The following is a 20,030-nucleotide window of genomic DNA, read 5'->3' as shown; positions in this document are numbered from 1 at the left end:
TATCAAGGTCACCCATGCTCTCACTATCACTCTTCTATTATTACAACATGAGAATGAGGTGAACAACCTTGGGGTAGAGGACTCTGCTAGGCTCTAAGATTCTTGGTGGATGACTAGGCCAAACTCCTACTGGCTAAGAAAGGGAAGGAGAAGGCCAATGTTCAAGCCTAGCATTTTTTTTATTTGCTCATGAAACTTTGTTTGGTAGTTATTTTTAGCTTTTACCTTTGATTTCAGGTCATTGGGCTTTAATGACTGTTTATTTTTAAGTTTTAAACTCTACAATATATATGCTAGTAGATGTGTAGTTAGGATTTGTTTTTGAGATGGAATACTTTATGGAGTTTAGTAGATACTATATCGATTATGTGATGATTTTTCTCTCCACTAGTGGTCTTGGTATTTCTACTAGTGGTAATATGAATATGCATGCTTGTAGATGGTTTGGGTGTACTAGTAGGGATACTATGTTTTTGATGCTATTGGTAAGGTAGGTTGTTGGTAATCTTTTTTTGTTATTGTGTTGGCAATGGTTTAACCACAGTTATGTACCTAGGGCCAGTCCCCCTGTTTTGGCTGCTATTAATTTTTTTTTAAATTGCTCTTTTTTAATACAATTATTTTATGTCCATCTTTGGAATATTTGTATTATCTTATTTTCACCTTTTATAAATAGTAACTTAGATTAGTATTCTCATTAGATAATATGTACTATGTATTTAGGGTTGGTGTAATGGTAATTTAAAGGTGGCATATAGAATTGGTTATAAAGTAAGGCTTCAATGATAAAATGAAGGTTAGGTCAATGTTGGGGTTAGGGTTATATGTAAATTAGTGTTGGAAATAGTTTTAAAGTTAGGATTCAATTAATATTAGGATTTAGGTTGAAATTTATAATTTATTTAAGTATCTTATAATAAGTTTAGGATGCAATTACAATTGTACCTACAATCAGTATGATCATTATGATGACCTTAATCCTAAGTCTAATCTTAACTCTCAAAATTAATTCTATTTCAAATCCTAACACTAACCAACATTCAATCCTAACAAAAACTTGAGCTTACCCTTAACCAAATCTCTTACTCTAACTCTAGTCAAACCCTAATCTTCACCTTAGCATTAACTCAATTCTAATTAATTGATAATCTTAAGACAAGACCTAACTCTAATTAGATGATAATTCTAAACATAATAAATTAGATAATGATCCTTTATATAATGATTCGAGAAGACTTATGAGAATTAATTCAACTATTGATTTATATTTTTAATGTTAAAGTAATGTCTTACGAGAATACCGCAAACTAATGTCACTATATTTTTAATTTAAATTCTCCAACATATTAGTTTAAGGGATACGGCACTTCTTTTTGTTACTAGTCAGTAGTAAAAATTGAAAATGTTTTCCACCGGATAGACATGCCTACAAAATCGGAACTTGAGCAAATAATTTTGTGAAAAGCGTATGTCCCTGCCAATGCTTCCACGATAACAACACACACCGCATAGATTTGAAAGACTGCTTTCTTTTTGGCAGTTGGCCTTGGCCATACCCGACAAATAAATACGAAGGGTACGTAGGGTTGAGTATATCTAACTTCGCCTCACAAAGCCCTCGATCATTGAACAACTGGCTTGACCTTCGGGTTAACATCCTTTCCATTTGATTTCCTTGAGCTTGAAATCCCTATAAATAGTTGCAGAGATGCCCAGATAGGTATTCACTTGCGTCACTCGTTTTGATCGTATTCATTGATCGCTTGAGAATGACGAATATGAATGGTGTAAGCGATGTGACTGTGCACGCAGTGTTGGTGCCCTTTCCTGCGCAGGCCCACGTCAACGCTTTTATTCATCTCGCCGATCTGTTGGCCGCGCGGGGTGTTTTCATCACTTTCGTCAACACGGAATGGACTACGAAGCGCATGTTCGGGAATGCAAAGCAAAAGTCCCAACAACTGCTCAACTCCAAATCCAAACCCAATTTTCGGTTTTTGTGTAAAGAACCAGCTAGATTAACTTTGCCACATTATCTTCAACGGATGATGCGGAAGAAACTATTCTCAAAAGTGGAAAAGACACACTACTCGTTAATTAAAGATAAATAATGCACTATTAAAATCGATCATCATAATTCCTTGTACATACATTCATGTTAATGTACATCATTCTGTTTAGATCTTCCAATATCAGCTTCTCAATAGTTACAAAAATAAAACAATTTACAATTTGCTGTTCCAAGCAGCTACAAGTTACCCTTTGAAAGAACATCAAAATTTACAGCTGAAATTAACGAGTTACAAGGATATAAATAAGTGCGTCGCAGATGACGAACTGGCAATCAAATTGAGATGATTCTTAATGAGATATCCAGTGGTTCCAGTCTCCAAAGGCTGTAGGTCGCCTCCCACCAGCTTTCCGAGACGGAAGTGTGGCCCAGGCGCTTTAACCTCACCAACCACGGAGTAAAGTACTCCCCCGAGATTCTTCCTGACACGAAGAATTCCCCGACCCTGGCACAAGAAGTTTAGCTTCTTGGAACAAGATGGATCGGATGTATTTGGTGCAACCGTGTAACATTTCTACATTGCAACCATGTGCCTAGTAGTCTAAACACAAAATGTAGCTGGGAAATAACAAATAACTACATATCTACTCATATGCAGTAAAGAAAAGAATTCCAAATAGGTATAACCATGTGTCACATATACAGTATTTGAAAAATAATATGGCTTGGCCAAGCACTTTCAACCCAGATTTACCTGTAGAAGAAACAAAAACAGAATGCAACCATTCTACAGTACTGGCAGATAGGGAAACTAAACATACAGATATCCACCTATCTGTCCCATAAATCGCTACATTACACCCGACATGAGGGGATATACTTATTAATGCTACCAACAAGTTTACATATAATATCAAAAGTTATTGCCAAATCATAGCACTACTGAAATTTGCTATGGTTACATGGTTTAATCAAAAAGTGTTGATTCATCCATGATACTGCGTTCATGTAAGCTTCGAAACAACATCACTAGGCTCATTGACTAAAGAATAGAATTTAGTAGGCTCAAACTGATGTTGGTGGTTGTTGTTTTACATAAAGTTCCAGTTGTTCATAGACCAAGGTTAGTCTAAACTGTAACATGACTTCTTGATTTAAAGATTAAATCCTCCAATCTATTATGTAACAGCAGTAAGACTGTAATAGCACAGTTACGTTTAGAAAATACTAAACTTTTCCAGTCAAGTTATAATGTACTCACTACAAAGTAAACGGGTGTCTACTCTAACATCACAGTTCTAGAATAATGTTTGAAAATATAGCAACATCAGAGATCAATCCATTTAACAAGGGCTTCCATAATTAAGGAAAAACAAATCTAATAGTATCACATAGTGTAGTAAGTCAGCTTAACATATTGAGAGTTCCGGTTCAGTCTGGGAGGCACCATCATACTATTGTGGTTTGAGTGAATATATAAAAAGAACACATATATGAAGGAATAAACAGCGACAGACGTTCTTAAGGTATCTTAGTGGTTTTTCTCAGTTTTAAAGCCATGGATAAACCCCAATTTTAGTTCTCATTACTGGTACGGTTTCAAGAATGCTTAAAAACCCTCCTTTTCTTTAAATAAAACAAAAACTATGATACTAAGATTCCGTTTAAAAGGATCATCAAGAGATGAGAAAATTTCAAAACAAGATTGCGATTACCGTTTTTTTTTACACAATTTAACAGTTCATTTCTATAATACACCCACAGTTTGAAAAACGTGGCAAAGAAAAACGTAAGGGAGAACCTAGACGTGATGTGTTGGTCTAAAAATGCGGCTGCTCTTACAGTCTGGTCCCTGGGTTGTTGCCTTGACTCGGCGGCCTCAAATCGGCCACACCCCGACCTCCTTCTCTATCCCTTTGCCTCTTGCTCTGTGCTGCCCCCTCCATTTTTTTTCCAAACGAAAACCCATATTTACGCATTCTTTCCCCCATTCGATGGTAACTGACCTAACTGTCCCTTGCGTTTCATTTTTTTTTATGGAATCATCTCATCACTTGTCATTTAAAAAACTTTGTTTTTTTTTGTTTTTTTGTTTTCACAAGGTCAAAAGCATATATATATATATATATATATATATAAAGTCACTTTGGTTATTTATTAAAGCAAAGATAGTAAGAACGTTCCTAAAGAGTCTTAGTGTTTTCCACAACATATCCCATTAACATCAGATCAAACTCTTCCGTCATTAGAGTTATATTCACCTAATTCAAAATCTCTTATCTAAATAAAACATTATTTCCACATTCATTTTAATTTCTAAAAAGAAAATTTACATAAGAATACACAGTTACAGTATTCTAACATCATACAAATCCTAGGTGAAGTGTGTGTGGTCGCATGGTCATCTGACACATCCCCTTCCAGGAGGCTAACCTTCTCTACCTCGGCCACACTTCCGTCGTAACAATCCCTGCATCCACTCAAACACTCATAACCATAGCAAGAAGTCTGTATCGATCATTATTAACAACTTGTTTGCATCATCATTTAAGAATAACATTAACTAAATCATAACTAGAACCATCACATCCTAATTACATCAAATAACATTATCATTGAATGTAGTATTTCATATGTATCATCATCATAATGCATTTTAATTTAAAACATTAACTTTCATTTAACTTTTAACTAAGTCCTATGTTTGACCAAGTCAACATAGCCACATAAGCAAGGAAGAAAAAGTTCTAGGGTGAGACATGACACCCTTTCCCACTAGGAAAAGGCATCGTTGCGATGTCTTACACAACAAAAATAAATTATTTACACATACCAAAAATGTTATGTTTTCTGAAATTAAACAGCTATACAAAAAGATGGGGAAAAGATTTTTGCAAATCATCAGCATCTTCCCAAGTGGCACTTTCTACCCCGAACTGGTCCCATTGGACCTTATACTAGAGTACATCCTTATCTCGTATCTTAAAGGTACGTTGTTCAATGATTCGGGTGGGCTGAACTACCATCACCCCTGGATCCTGTACCTGTAATGCACGCCAGTCAAGAATGTGACATATAGCAGGATGATAGGATTTAAGCAAAGATACATGAAAAACATTGTGGATGCGGGCTAAAGCAGGCGGCAAAGCAAGTCGATAAGCAACTGGGTTGATGACTTCTAGAACCTCGAACAGACCAAAAAATCTTGGAGCAAGCTTTGAACTCTTGCCAAAAGAGATTGAACTCTTTTGTGGCCTAACCCTGAGAAACACCTTATCCCCGATTTGAAACTGGTGGAAAGAATGTTTCTTGTCCGCATAACTCTTCTGTCGATCTGCTGCCTCCTTCAACCAACTACGGATTAGAGACACCTGCTCTTCCATGTCTTTTAGCATCTCAGGACCTACAATAATCCTGTCCTCAACCTTATCCTAACTGAGAGGGGTTTGACATTTCCGACCATAGAGAGCTTCAAATGGGGCCATACCCAAAGATGAATGGTAGGAGTTATTATATGCAAATTCTACCAATGGGAGATATTCCTCCCATTTGTACTGCTGATCCATATAGTACATGCGTAGCAGATCTTCCAACATCTTATTCACCCGTTCTATTTGTCCATCAGTCTCAGGGTGGTATGCTATACTGAAATTTAAACGTGTACCTAAAGCAGCGTTCAAGGTTGTCCAAAACCTTGAAGTCATCCAGGTGTCTCTGTCAGAAATAATAACCTCAGGAATACCATGTAGTTGAAAAATCTCTTGAACAAACTTCCTTGCCAGTGTTGGAGATCCGTCCTTCAGACTACCAGGAATAAAATGAGCAACCTTCGTTAACTTATCAACTATGAATAAGATAACATCATGCCTCTGTCGAGTCATGGGTAAACCCTGTACAAAATCCATGCTAATAACTTGCCATTTGTATTGTGGAATCTCGTGGGGGTATAAAAGACCTGCTGGATGAGCATGCTCAGCCTTGACACACTGGCATTCTAAACACTGGGTTATATATTCCGTCACATCCCGTTTGAGTCCCAGCCAATAATACAAGGGCCTTAAGTCAGCCATCATCTTATTTACCCCTGGATGCCCTGAAAATGGAGTGTTATGCATTTCCTCCAGTATAATTTTTCGCAATCCTTCACGATCAGGAACATAAATCCGGTTTTGGTATATAAGTAGACCATCCTCATCCAAGGAATAATCATCAAATTGTGGATCGGTAGCATCCCTATCCAAAACTAACTTTACCCATTCATAATGAGTATCCCCAGGAAGATATTGAAGGATATACTCTCTCATGCGTGTTCGAGATGTAGAGATAGCAGCAATATGTCTTCTGCAGCTAAGTGCATCTGCTACTCTTTTTTCTTTACCCTTTATATACTCAATGCCAAAATCGTATTCACTGAGGAATTCGAGCCATCGTCTCTGTCGAGCATTTAGGTTAGGTTGAGTGAAAATGTACCTCAATCCCATATGATCAGTCTTTAGCTCAAATGGCCTTCCCAAAAGGTAGTGTCGCCACATTTGCAGAGCATGAACTATCGCAGCCAATTCTAAATCGTGAGGAGCATAGTTTTCTTCATGAGATTTGAGTTTCCTAGATTTGTATGCCACAACTTTACCATTTTGCATCAGAACACCCCCAAGTCCATCCCCTGAGGCATCGGTGGTGACAACAAAATGCCCATTTGGGTCTGGAATAACCAAAATAGGTGTTGTAGTAAGTTTTTCCTTGAGTAACTGAAAGGCTTTCTCACATGCTTCCGTCCACACAAACCTCTTCCCCTTACGCTGAAGAGTCGTAATTGGTGCTACTATGCGGGAAAAAATTTCAACAAATTTCCTATAATATCCTGCAAGTCCCATAAAACTTCTAACTTCACTGAAATTCTGCGGAGTTGGCCATTCAAGGATGGCTTTGATCTTTGCAGGATCCACGACAATGCCCTTGGCTGACAAAATGTGTCCCAAATAATGGATCTCCTTTTGATAAAAGGAACACTTAGAGAGTTTCCCATAAAGTTTATTGTCTCTTAATCGCTGCAACACTATCCGCAAGTGTTCTTCATGCTCTTCCAAATTCTTGGAGTATATTAATATGTGATCAATAAATATCTCGACTAATTTATCAAGACAATCTCGAAAAATGCTATTCATCAGGTTCATAAAAGCAGCTGGTGCGTTTGTTAGTCCAAAAGGTAAGACTACAAACTCATAATGGCCATATCTTGTTTTGAATGTAGTCTTAGGTATGTCTTCCTCACGGATTCTAAGTTGATGATACCCAGATCATAAATCAATCTTGGAGAATATGGTTGCCCCTTTCATTTGATCAAAGAGTTCATCAATCCTGGGTAGTGGGTACCGATTTTTAATGGTCACTTTGTTCAACACACGATAATCTATGCACAACCTCAAGGTACCATCCTTCTTCTTGACAAAAATTATAGGAGCTCCCCATGGTGATACACTAGGGCATATGAATCCTTTATCTAAAAGTTCTTGTAACTGCATATTCAATTCATGCATTTCCATAGAAGTCATACGGTAAGGAACCTTTGATTGAGGTTCTGCTCCTCGTATGAGATCGATAGAGAAATCAAACTCCCTTTTTGGGGGTAAAACAGGCAAATCTTCTGGAAATACATCTCTAAACCCTTGTAAAATAGGGTGATCCTCTATTCGAGGTGGAGTCTCATCCTGATTTCTAATATGGGCAATGTATAACTGACACCCCTTCCTTTTAGCCTTCCTCAACTGCATTGCTGAAATTTGCCTCAATTCTAATGATCGTTTAACGCCATTTAATGTCACAGGATGACCTGAGTCATCAAGGCATCTAATTACCTTATTCCGACAGTCCACTAAGGCCTTATGCTCACTTAACCAATTTATTCCTAAGATGACATCATATGAGCCCAGAGGCGCTATATACAAGTTGACCTCAGTTCGTAGACTAGGAAGCTCCAACTCACTACAAGATAAGCATTGCTCTACCCTACGTTCAGCCCTGTTACCAAACTCTACAATCCATGGTTCTGCCATAAAACCAGCCCTAACAGGTATCTGAGTTAAGATTTTTGGATCTACAAAACATTCAGTAGCACCAGTATCTATTAAGATAGAAACAGGGTAACCAAAAAGTGTACTAGTCATCTAAATGGGAGTGGCTTGATAGTCTGCTTGTCGATGATCTACTGCTGCATGGATACGGTGTTGCTGAGGGAAATCTTTCTTATCAATTCGTTGCGAACACTTAGCAGCATAATGGTTTCCTCCACATATGTAGCAACCTCCCGTAGGCATACTTCTATTTTGACCTCCTCTAGTGTTTCCATTCCTGCCACCACCATTTCTAAAATTTTGATTGTTGTTCAAATTTTCTTTATTCCTGTCAAAATTTTCGTGTCCTTTATCCTTCATGTTCTTGATTTGCTGTTTCTTTTCTTTTCCTTTCTCTCCACCATCTCGATACCCTATGCTATCCTGATATGTCCTGCTATCCTAAAACTTCCTCTTGTAGTTCTGGTTGAAGGATTTGTAGGATGAAGCATCCTTCAACCTCTGCTCCTGCTTCAAGGCCTTATGCAATGCAAAGTCCATGGTTTCAGGCTCCTGCATCTCAACCTCACTATAAATTTTAGGTCGCAAGCCCATTACAAGCTTTCGTGTTCTAAAGAGTTCATCATGCTGATACTGTGGAACATATTTCACCAAATGGCAAAATCACTCGTGATATTGCGTAACATTCATGTTCCCTTGAACTAACTTATAGAACTCTGTTGTTTTCCTGTCATAATAAAGCTGGGGTAACCATCGTTTGCGAAAAAACTGCAAAAATACTTCCCAAGTAACCTCTCCAGGTTGGAGTTTCTTTTGAGCCATAACATTCTCCCACCAGTTAGCTGCTTCACCCATTAGCTGATAGGTGGCCCATACTGCTCTAGATTTCCCGGTGTAGTTTCGCACTAGGAAGTACTTCTCCATGCTAGTAATCCTAGCCTCTACATCTTCCCCAGAAGCTCTTCCATGGAACGTGGGTGGAGTTACCTTCTTGATATCTTTGCTCAAATCAGCGGCTATCTGAATCCTATCGGAATTAAGGAGAGCACTGCTACGGTCAGCTTCTGCTTTATGCTCTATTTCCGACCTCCTAAGAGCTTCAACCATCTGCTCATCCTCTCATTTCTTCCTTAGCTCCTCTTCCTGCTTACTCAAGGCTTCAGAGCGTTGATCCTCCTCACGCTTCCTGGCCTCTTCTTTGGCTTGTCTACCTCGAGCCCCTTTCTCTAGGTTGTCCATCCACTGACTTTGTTGTTGTAACAAAGCCCCTTGTTGGGCTAATAGTGTCATAATTTGATCCAACCTTTTATTGGGTTCTTCAGCCCTTGCACTACTGCTCGATCCAACTTTTCTTTTAGATCTTGTGGCCATGGTATTGTTTCAAAACACCTATCAAACATAGGCGCCATTAGCATCGTAGCCCAAGGCCTAGATTTAAACCTTGCTCTGATACCATATGTAAAGAACCAACTAGATTAACTTTGCCACATGATCTTCAACGGATGATGCGGAAGAAATTATTCTCAAAAGTGGAAAAGACACACTACTCGTTAATTAAAGATAAATAATGCACTATTAAAATCGATCATCATAATTTCTTGTACATACATTCATGTTAATGTACATCATTCTATTTAGATCTTCCAATATCAGCTTCTCAATAGTTACAAAAATAAAACAATTTACAACTTGCTGTTCCAAGCAGCTACAAGTTACCCTTTGAAAGAATATCAAAATTTACAGCTGAAATTAATGAGTTACAAGGATATAAATAAGTGCATCTCAAATGAAGAACTGGCAATCAAACTGAGATGATTCTTAATGAGCTATACAGTGGTTCCAATCTCCAAAGGCTATAGGACGTCTCCCACCTGCTTTCCAAGATGGAAGTGTGGCCCAGGCACTTTAACCTCGCCAACCACGGAGTGAAGTACTCCCCAGGGATTCTTCCTGACATGAAGAATTCCTCGACTCTGGCACAAGAAGTTTAGCTTCTTGGAACAAGATGGATCGGATGTATCTGGTGCGACAGTGTAACATTTCTACATTGCAACCATGTGCCTAGTAGTCTAAACACAGAATGTAGCTGGGAAATAACAAATAACTACATATCTACTCATATGCAGTAAAGAAAAGAAGTCCAAATAGGTATAACCATGTGTCACATATACAGTATTTGGAAAATAATATGGCTTGGCCAAGCACTTTCAACCCAGATTTACCTGTAGAAGAAACAAAAACAGAATGCAACCATTCTACAGTACTGGCAGATAGGGAAACTAAACATACAGATATCCACCTATCTGTCCCATAAATCGCTACATTACACCCGACATGAGAGGATATACTTATTAATGCTACCAACAAGTTTACATATAATATCAAAAGTTATTGCCAAATCATAGCACTACTAAAATTTGCTATGGTTACATGGTTTAATCAAAAAGTGTTGATTCATCCATGATACTACGTTCATGTAAGATTCGAAACAACATCACCAGGCGCATTGATTAAAGAATAGAATTTAGTAGGCTCAAACTGATGTAGGTGGTTGTTGTTTTACATAAAGTTCCAGTTGTTCATAGACCAAGGTTAGTCTAAACTATAACATGACTTCTTGATTTAAAGATTAAATCCTCCAATCTACTATGTAAAAGCAGTAAGACTGTAATAGCACAGTTACATTTAGAAAATACTAAACTTTTCCAGTCAAGTTATAATGTACTCACTACAAAGTAAACAGGTGTCTACTCTAACATCACAGTTCTAGAATAATGTTTGAAAATATAGCAACATCAGAGATCAATCCATTCAACAAGGGCTTCCATAATTAAGGAAAAACAAATGTAACAGTATCACATAGTGTAGTAAGTTAGCTTAACATATTGAGAGTTCTGGTTCAGTCTGGGAGGCACCATCATACTATTGTGGTTTGAGTGAATATATAAAAAGAACACATATATGAAGGAATAAACAGCGACAAACATTCTTAAGGTATCTTAGTGGTTTTTCTCAGTTTTACAGCCATGGATAAACCCCAATTTGAGTTCTCATTACTGGTATGGTTTCAAGAATGCTTAAAAACCCTCTTTTTCTTTAAATAAAACAAAAACTATGATACTAAGATTCCGTTTAAAAGGATCATCAAGAGATGAGAAAATTTCAAAACAAGATTGTGATTACTATTTTTTTTTACACAATTTAACAGTTCATTTCTATAATACACCCGCTATTTGAAAAACGTGGCAAAGAAAAATGTAAGGGAGAACCTGGACGTGATGTGCTGGTCTGAAAACGTGGCTGCTCTTATAGTCTGGTCCCCAGGCTGTTGCCTTGACTCGGCGGCCTCAAATCGGCCACACCCCGACCTCCTTCTCTGTCCCTTTGCGTCCTACTCTATGCTGCCCCCTCCATTTTTTTTCCAAACGAAAACCCATACTTACGCATTCTTTCCCCCATTCGATGGTAACTGACCTAACTGTCCCTTGCATTTCATTTTTTTATGGAATCATCTCATCACTTGTCATTTAAAAAACTTTTAATAGAGCATCACCCTGATTTCTAATATGGGCAATGTATAACTGACACCTCTTCCTTTTAGCCTTCTTCAACTGCATTGCTGAAATTTGCCTCAATTCTAATTATCGTTTAACACCATTTAATGTCACAGGATGACCTGAGTCATCAAGGCATCTAATTACCTTATTCCGATAGTGCACTAAGGCCTTATGCTCACTTAACCAATTTATTCCTAAGATGACATCATATGAGCCCGGAGGCGCTATATACAAGTTGACCTCAGTTCGTAGACTGGGAAGCTCCAACTCACTGCAAGATAAGCATTGCTCTACCCTACGTTCAGCCCTGTTACCATACTCTACAATCCATGGTTCTGCCATAAAACCAGCCCTAACAGGTATCTGAGTTAAGATTTCTGGATCTACAAAACATTCAGTAGCACCAGTATCTATTAAGATAGAAACAGGGTAACCAAAAAGTGTACCAGTCATCTGAATGGGAGTGGCTTGATAGTCTGCTTGTCAATGATCTACTGCTGCATGGATACGGTGTTGCTAAGGGAAATCTTTCTTATCAATTCGCTGCGAACACTTAGCAGCATAATGGTTTCCTCCACATATGTAGCAACCTCCCCTAGGCATACTTCTATTTTGACCTCCTCTAGTGTTTCCATTCCTGCCACCACCATTTCTAAAATTTTGATTGTTGTTCCAATTTTCTTTATTCCTGTCAAAATTTCCATGTCCTTTATCCTTCATGTTCCTGATTTGCTATTTCTTTTCTTTTCCTTTCTCTCCACCATCTCGATACCCTATGCTATCCTGATATGTCCTGCTATCCTGAAACTTCCTCTTGTAGTTCTGGTTGAAGGATTTGTAGGATGAAGCATCCTTCAACCTCTGCTCCTGCTTCAGGGCCTTACGCAATGCAAAGTCCATGGTTTCAGGCTCCTGCATCTCAACCTCACTATAAATTTCAGGTCGCAAGCCCATTACAAACTTCCGTGTTCTAAAGAGTTCATCATGCTGATACTGTGGAACATATTTCACCAAATGGAAAAATCACTCGTGATATTGCGTAACATTCATGTTCCCTTGAACTAACTTATAGAACTCTATTGTTTTCCTGTCGTAATAAAGCTAGGGTAACCATCGTTTGCGAAACAACTGCAAAAATACTTCCCAAGTAACCTCTCCATGTTGGAGTTTCTTTTGAGCCATAACATTCTCCCACCAGTTAGCTGCTTCACCCATTAGCTGATAGGTGGCCCATACTGCTCTAGATTTCCCAGTGTAGTTTCGCACTAGGAAGTACTTCTCCATGCTAGTAATCCAAGCCTCTGCATCTTCCCCAGAAGCTCTTCCATGGAACGTGGGTGGAGTTACCTTCTTGAGATCTTTGCTCAAATCAGCGACTATCTGAATCCTATCGGAATTAAGGAGAGCACTTCTACGGTCAGCTTCTTCTTTCTGCTCTATTTTTGACCTCCTAAGAGCTTCAGCCATCTGCTCATCCTCTCGTTTCTTCCTTAGCTCCTCTTCCTACTTACTCAAGGCTTCAGAGCGTTGATCCTCCTCACGCTTCCTGGCCTCTTCTTCAGCTTGTCTACCTCAAGCCCCTTGCTCTAGGTTGTCCATCCACTGACTTTTTTGTTGTAACAAAGCCCCTTGTTGGGCTAATAGTGTCATAATCTGATCCAACCTTTCATTAGGTTCTTCAGCCCTTGCACTACCGCTCGATCCAACTTTTCGTTGAGATCTTGTGGCCATGGTATTGTTTCAAAACACCTGTCAAACATAGGCGCCATTAGCATAGTAGCCCAAGGCCTAGATTTAAAGCTTGCTCTAATACCATATGTAAAGAACCAGCTAGATTAACTTTGCCACATGATCTTCAACGGATGATGCGGAAGAAACTATTCTCAAAAGTGGAAAAGACACACTACTCGTTAATTAAAGATAAATAATGCACTATTAAAATCGATCATCATAAATCCTTGTACATACATTCATGTTAATGTACATCATTCTGTTTAGATCTTCCAATATCAGCTTCTCAATAGTTACAAAAATAAAACAATTTACAATTTGTTGTTCCAAGCAGCTACAAGTTACCCTTTGAAAGAACATCAAAATTTACAGCTGAAATTAATGAGTTACAAGGATATAAATAAGTGCATCTCAGATGACGAATTGGCAATCAAACTGAGATGATTCTTAATGAGCTATCCAGTGGTTCCAGTCTCCAAAGGCTGTAGGACATCTCCCACCTGCTTTCCGAGACGGAAGTGTGGCCCAGGCGCTTTAACCTCGCCAACCACGGAGTGAAGTACTCCCCCAAGATTCTTCCTGACATGAAGAATTCTCCGACCCTGGCACAAGAAGTTTAGCTTCTTGGAACAAGATGGATCGGATGTATCTGGTGCGACCGTGTAACATTTCTACATTGCAACCATGTGCCTAGTAGTCTAAACACGAAATGGAGCTGGGAAATAACAAATAACTACATATCTACTCATATGCAGTAAAGAAAATAATTCCAAATAGGTATAACCATGTGTCACATATATAGTATTTGAAAAATAATATGGCTTGGCCAAGCACTTTCAACCTAGATTTACCTATAGAAGAAACAAAAACAGAATGCAACCATTCTACAGTACTGGCAGATAGGGAAACTAAACATACAGATATCCACCTATCTGTCCCATAAATCGCTACATTACACTCGACATGAGGGGATATACTTATTAATGCTACCAACAAGTTTACATATAATATCAAAAGTTATTGCCAAATCATAGCACTATTGATATTTGCTATGGTTACATGGTTTAATCAAAAAGTGTTGATTCATCCATGATACTGCGTTCATGTAAGATTCGGAACAACATCACCAGGCGCATTGATTAAAGAATAGAATTTAGTAGGCTCAAACTGATGTAGGTGGTTGTTTTTTTACATAAAGTGCCAGTTGTTTATAGACCAAGGTTAGTCTAAACTGTAACATGACTTCTTGATTTAAAGATTAAATCCTCCAATCTATTATGTAATAGCAGTAAGACTTTAACAACACAGTTACGTTTAGAAAATACTAAACTTTTCCAGTCAAGTTATAATGTACTCACTACAAAGTAAACGGGTGTCTACTCTAACATCACAGTTCTAGAATAATGTTTGAAAATATAGCAACATCAGAGATCAATCCATTTAACAAGGGCTTCCATAATTAAGGAAAAACAAATCTAACAGTATCACATAGTGTAGTAAGTCAGCTTAACATATTGAGAGTTCCGGTTCAGTCTGGGAGGCACCATCATACTATTGTGGTTTGAGTGAATATATAAAAAGAACACATATATGCAGGAATAAACAACGACAGACGTTCTTAAGGTATCTTAGTGGGTTTTCTCAGTTTTACAGCCATGGATAAACCCCAATTTTAGTTCTCATTACTGGTACGGTTTCAAGAATGCTTAAAAACCCTCCTTTTCTTTAAATAAAACAAAAACTATGATACTAAGATTCCGTTTAAAAGGATCATCAAGAGATGAGAAAATTTCAAAACAAGATTGGGATTACCGTTTTTTTTTACACAATTTAACAGTTCATCTCTATAATACACCCGCAGTTTGAAAAACGTGGCAAAGAAAAATGTAAGGGAGAACCTGGATGTGATGTGCTGGTCTGAAAACGCGGCTGCTCTTACAGTTTGGTCCCCGGGCTGTTGCCTTGACTCGGCGGCCTCAAATCGGCCACACCCCGATCTCCTTCTCTGTCCCTTTGCGTCCTGCTCTGTGCTGCCCCCTCCATTTTTTTTCCAAATGAAAACCCATATTTACGTATTCTTTCCCCCATTCGATGGTAACTAACCTAACTGTCCCTTGCGTTTAATTTTTTTTTATGGAATCATCTCATCACTTGTCATTCAAAAAACTTTTTGTTTTTTTTTTTTTAGTTTTCACAAGGTCAAAAGCATATACATATATATATATATATAAAGTCACTTTGGTTATTTATTAAAGAAAAGATATTAAGAACGTTCCTAAAGAGTCTGAGTGTTTTCCACAACATATCCCATTAACATCAGATCAAACTCTTCCGTCATTAGAGTTATATTCACCTAATTCAAAATCTCTTATCTAAATAAAACGTTATTTCCACATTCATTTTAATTTCTAAAAAGAAAATTTACATAAGAATACACAGTTACAGTATTCTAACATCATACAAATCCTAGGTGAAGTGTGTGTGGTCGCATGGTCATCCGACACATCCCCTTCCAGGAGGCTAACCTTCTCTACCTCGGCCACACTTCCGTCGTAATAATCCCTGCATCCACTCAAACACTCATGACCATAGTAAGAATTCAGTATCGATCATTATTAACAACTTGTTTGCATCATTATTTAAGAATAACATTAACTAAATCATAACTAGAACCATCACATCCTAATTACATCAAATAACATTATCATTGAATGTAGTATTTCATACGTATCATCATCATAATGGATTTTAATTTAAAATATTAACTTTCATTTAACTTTTAACTAAGTCGTAAGTTTGACCAAGTCAACATAGCCACATAAGCAAGGAAGAAAAAGTTCTAGGGTGAGACGTGACATTTTGTCATTCGCGGACGGTTTGCCAGCGGAGCACGGCCGAACTTCCCAACTGGGCGAGCTCTTTACAACGCTGGCAAAGCACGGAGACGCCTTGGAAGCCGTCCTTCGCGCCGAGAGTGGGAATGCGGTCCCTCCCATAACGTGCATCGCCAAGATGGGAGTGTCAAGAGTCGTCTTCTGGCCGATCTGTGCCGCCTCCTCCGTTTCTCAGAAATTTGCTACTTCTCTCCTTTCCCAGGGCCACATTCCTGTCAAAGGTATTCTTCTACTCAACTACTGACAATATTACCTTGAAAAGTCTTTTTTTGCTGCAGTTTGAGTATTGACTTGGTTGTGTTACAGTGAGGGATTTAGGGAATCATCTGGAGAAAATGATCACTTCTCTGCCGGGGAATATACCACCTCTATTCCCTAGCGACCTGATGTCGTTCTACCGCGAGCAGTTAACGTCAGATGTCATCTACGAAGCGCTGCTGTTTGAGTCCCGAATGTCCAACACGGGGGACTACGTGCTCGTCAATACCTTCGACGAATTGGAAGGAAGAGAGGCGGCGGTGGCGCTTTCCATCAACGGGTGTCCATCTCTGGCAATCGGCCCTGTCTTTTTCCCCAACTTTTTGAGAGGGGAGAAGTCAGCGCAGAGAAACATGTCAATGTGGGAGGAAGACGATGGATGTTTGCAGTGGCTCGACAAACAGCGCCCGCAATCTGTGTTGTATGTATCGTTCGGCAGCTTGGCCCTCAAATCGCAAGAGCAGTTGGACGAACTGGCGCTAGGTCTGGAGCACAGGGGTTATGCGTTTTTGTGGGTTCTTCGCGCCGACATTGCTTAGGGGCAGTCTGCTGTTCTGCCAGAGGGATTCGAAGAGCGAACCAAAGATCGGGCGTTGATTGTGAAATGGGCGCCGCAAGTGAAGGTGCTTGCGCATCCGTCAGTGGGAGGGTTTCTGACTCACAGCGGGTGGAATTCGACAGGGGAGAGCATAAGCATGGGAGTGCCAATGATTGGCTGGCGTTACTTCGGCGATCAGTTCCTCAATTGCAGATTCGCTAAAGAAGTATGGAAGGTCAGCTTGGATTTTGATGGCGTGGACGTTGACGATGGGAGGGTGGTGAGAACAGAAGAGATAAAGAGTGCAGTGGTGAGGGTGATGGAGAGCGAGGAGTTGCGGGAGAAATCTCAAGAGCTGAAAGAGGTGGCACGAAAAGCAGTAATGACGGGTGGTTCTTCTTTTAACAACATAAAGACCTTTATCAACGATATGGCACTCAAACATGCCAAATCAGAGTCACAGTTGTCTTCCGGGAACTGCGATGAAATAAGTGAGAAAGATGAGAATGTGCACCAGAATTCTCTCCTCTGATATTTTGCTGTTATGTGGCGTATGTTATTTGTTTGTCAAGATTTGTTTGAACCTGGTTGCTTTTGCATCGATAAAGTTGTTATTGATTAAACTGCTTCGCAGACGGCCGACTATTCCGACCGCTTCTTCTGCACCGCTTGCTTGTTGCACCAACAAAGTGTACTCTGCCCTGTTCTTTGCGCTTTAGTCTTTTGCTTGCCAACTTTACGCAGTTCTGAGTTTTTAAATGCTTTACAATATTAGCACCACCAAGATGTAAGGGTTATGCTGCAGCGCGCACGATTTCATACAATTAATCCATATCATTGTCTTAAAACTAGCACTTGTATCCGATAGGTTCTAAGAGTGATGCTGATTTCTAATACCACAATCTTAATTTTGATTATTCATTTTTATTTAATTATAATCTACAATTTTACAAAACTGGGACATTTCATTTTTTCTCTTTTCGACTTTGAATTTTTTTTGGAACCTACTTTAAGTTTAATTTGTTTCAAAACTATCTTCTACTTTTCATCCTCATCTAGAGGTGTCAGTCATTCAACCAAGCTATCATTGGACTCCTCTAGACCTTGTCAGCTATTAGGGATAAACCTTACTTCCATTAATTACATAATGATTTAATTTGTTATTATTAAATAATTTAGTTAGAGGGGAGAGAGATTTGTCCAATGAAAAAAAAGATACAGTGAAAATTGGTTTAGGATTTTGTGACTCGGATGTATACCCTTCTATCTTCACTTGTCAACCAATTTTTTCACCACTACGATGATTCATTCAACAATATTTTCTTCTAAATCATTATTACAAGTAAACCAAATGGGCTACATAGAGCTGCTTGCAATATGGAAAATAAATATTCTAAATAAGATATGCATTTCTTGTTTCATAAAATTTTACTCTCATGAATTACAAGACAAGACCAAGGTTTCAACCTTGAAGAGCATTTGGATAGATAATCAAAAGTGTACCAATCATCTAGCTCAAAGAGAGTGTCCAACTATTGGCATAAAGTTATTTTCCATTAGTGACAACACTTACAGTTCACATCGAGTAATACAGTTCACACCGAGTAATACAATTCACAGCGAGTAATACAGTTCACAGCGAGTAATACAGTTTAGATCGAGTGATGGCGACATAGTTCAAACCAAGCATCGCAGACACAGTTCTAACCGAGTGAAGATGCACTTAGTGTTAACCGAGTAAAGATGCACTCAGTATTAACCGAGTGAGGAAGCACTCAGTGATGACCGAGTGAGGAAGGACTTAGTGATAACCGAGCTCAGGAGGTTATCGAAGAAGTTAGTTTCTACCGAGTGACACTATATCTACCGAGTCACCAATGGTTACCGAGTTCCAGGCAACGTTGTATGACTAGTATGAACCGAGCCCCTACCTCTACCGAGTGCATGGCAATGCCGAGTAACGTAGTGGATGCCGTGTATCAGAAGGTCATCAAGTCTGTCTAAAGAACCCGAGTTTATTTTACCATTTGGCCGACTCGGTTATATTTTGTTCACTTGTGTTTGACCGACCTTGCATAAATAATTATTGGAATGGTATATCTATGTAATGTATTATATCATTCAATAGATATATAGAGAGATACAATAAAGACATACAAGATATAGAATATTGCAAAAAGGAGGGACATAAGATATGATATGTAAATTCATCAGTAGAAAAGAATACTCAGCAAGGTCTACCAGGAGCAGAAATGATTTCATCAATCACAGAAGGTCATCTACAATAAAGAACTCAGTAAAGTTGTAAGTTGATCTGTTGGTTCATCCTAATAGGTGAATCATTTTTGGAAATCCTTTAACAGGGTAGACTTAACTGTCTTTATTCAAATATCCTAACAGAGTGCATACTTATAAAGTATGTTTGCAAATCCTCTAACAAGGTGGATCTAGCAATCCTCTGTGCTCCTAATAGGGCAGATCACCAGAAGTGATCATTGTAAGCCTTAACCAGCCAACTTCATACTGCAGTAACGAAGCTTTGTGAGTATCATCCCCACCCCAGTTTTACTTTCTGTTTGGAAGGTTTCAGGGTCACCAAATCTCTATGCATATATGGTTTAAATGTTTAAGTGTTCTTTTATGCAGCAGGCTAGATGAGTAAAAGTTGTATATGGTTATTCTGAATTGACTTAAAAGTTTTATGGTTACTGATTCACCCCTCCCCTCTCAATAACCTATTATATCTTGAATATTTCCAACACAAACTTCTTATCATTTTACAAGAACATAGTAAAATAAATTAAAAAATTAGGTTTGTGTTTTTTAAATCAAAAGACAATGTCAAACTTTTGATCTTTTTACAAGAACATAGTACAATAAAAAAAATTGGTTTCCTTCTTCAAGATTGTCACCTATGAAAAGGCCATGTTCCAAAAATATTTTGAAATAATTTGGAATCTATAATATACT

General features: G+C 38.5%; 1 pseudogene; it reads left to right on the top strand.

Moving 5' to 3' along the window:
• The first annotated feature begins 1,769 nt into the window (after positions 1–1,769).
• On the top strand, positions 1,770–17,835 carry LOC149553876 (linamarin synthase 1-like; annotated as a pseudogene).
• The last annotated feature ends 2,195 nt before the right edge of the window (positions 17,836–20,030 follow it).

Source organism: Cupressus sempervirens, chromosome 6, assembly GCF_028749045.1.
Source record: "Cupressus sempervirens isolate cs-2001-9-10 chromosome 6, ASM2874904v1, whole genome shotgun sequence".
Taxonomy (NCBI): Eukaryota; Viridiplantae; Streptophyta; class Pinopsida; order Cupressales; family Cupressaceae; genus Cupressus; species Cupressus sempervirens.
The sequence above is the reverse complement of the archived record's forward strand: the minus strand, read 5'-3'. Positions and strand labels throughout refer to the sequence as shown.